Genomic DNA, 1510 nt, shown 5'->3' with positions numbered 1-1510 from the left:
TCACAGGAGAGGAACATATCCTCGTTGCTTTGCTTCAGCTTCAATTCATTGGGATCAGACAGCAAACAGCTTTTTATCAGATCCCCTCAAATTTCAACAGAAATGCAAGGTTTGTCTGTCATCTGTAAATAATTTTTTATGAATAACTGAAAAATCAACTATTTAACTAAGATTTTATAGCCAGACAGCAACAGTAACAGTCAAGTTTACCTTAACAGCAATTTACAGACAGGGCTGTAGACCTAGCACTTTTATTGCAATACTTACTTTGTTAAGAATACTTTATAGGAGGCAATTACTCAGCTGTGTTCATTTACATATCTTTAAACTCAAGCTTATGTCTCACTGAATGAATGACTAACATGTAGTATTAAACACGAAAGATGTCTCTATGAAAAAATAAAAATAACTAAAAATATGGTTCATCGTCGATGTTTTTAAAACTGCATTAAAACATGTTGTTCTTCAGTGGGAACACTTAATGCAAAATATTTTGAGGTGGTATTATCTTCTACTTTTTTACAGTTCCTCCAAAGATCCTGCCATCCTCCAGTTGCAGCAGTACAACAAATCAGATCAACTGCTCCTGTGAAATCAGAGGAAACTCTCCCATGTTGCAGTGGGTTTTTAATGGGCAACCTGTCAACCAATCTGGGACGGATTTTACTATCAGGGACTCTAGGAATGGCACATACCTGAGGAGCATCATCACTTTTAATCAATTACAGGAAAGGAACATATCCTCGTTGCTTTGCTTCAGCTTCAATTCATTGGGATCAGACAGCAAACAGCTTTTCATAATGTTCCCTCAGATTTCATCAGAGAATCAAGGTTTGTCTATTTTATCCACTGTTTTTTTTCCCTATACATCAAGCAGTTATTTAACAAGGATTTTACAGACCTAATATTATTACTTTAAACTTTTTCATTAATATCTTAAAAGTATAAAAAAATATTGTGTCAGAATAACAATTCACCCATATAAAATTATTTTTTACATTTTTCAGTTTTTCTTTATCTAGAACCTAGATCAGCTATTTATCAGAAATAGGTTTCTTTTGGATACCTTAGTTATTCTTAAACCAACATTTTAACTTTATAAAACAAAAGGCATCGGCTATATCAAAGTAGTGTTTTTTTTTTTTTATGAATTTTGATAACACTTAGCTATACAAAAAAGAATACATAGGAGTAATAACAAATTTCTTAAATTTAAAAAAGACTTCTAAACAATATACTTTTTTTACAGTTCCTCCAAAGATCCTGCCATCTTCTAGTTGCACCAAAACTGCAAATCAGATCAACTGTTCCTGTGAAATCATGGGAAACCCTCCTATGTTGCAGTGGATTTTTAACGGGCAACCTGTCAACCAATCTGGGAAGGATTTTGCAATCGACTCTAAGAATGACTCGTATCTGAGGAGCATCATCACTTTGAATCAATCACAGGAGAGGAACATATCCTCGTTGCTTTGCTTCAGCTTCAATTCATTGGGATCAGACAGCAAAC

The sequence above is a fragment of the Cyprinodon variegatus genome, unplaced genomic scaffold, assembly GCF_000732505.1.
Source record: "Cyprinodon variegatus isolate N-32 unplaced genomic scaffold, C_variegatus-1.0 Scaffold77, whole genome shotgun sequence".
Taxonomy (NCBI): Eukaryota; Metazoa; Chordata; class Actinopteri; order Cyprinodontiformes; family Cyprinodontidae; genus Cyprinodon; species Cyprinodon variegatus.
This window is presented reverse-complemented; position numbering follows the sequence as displayed.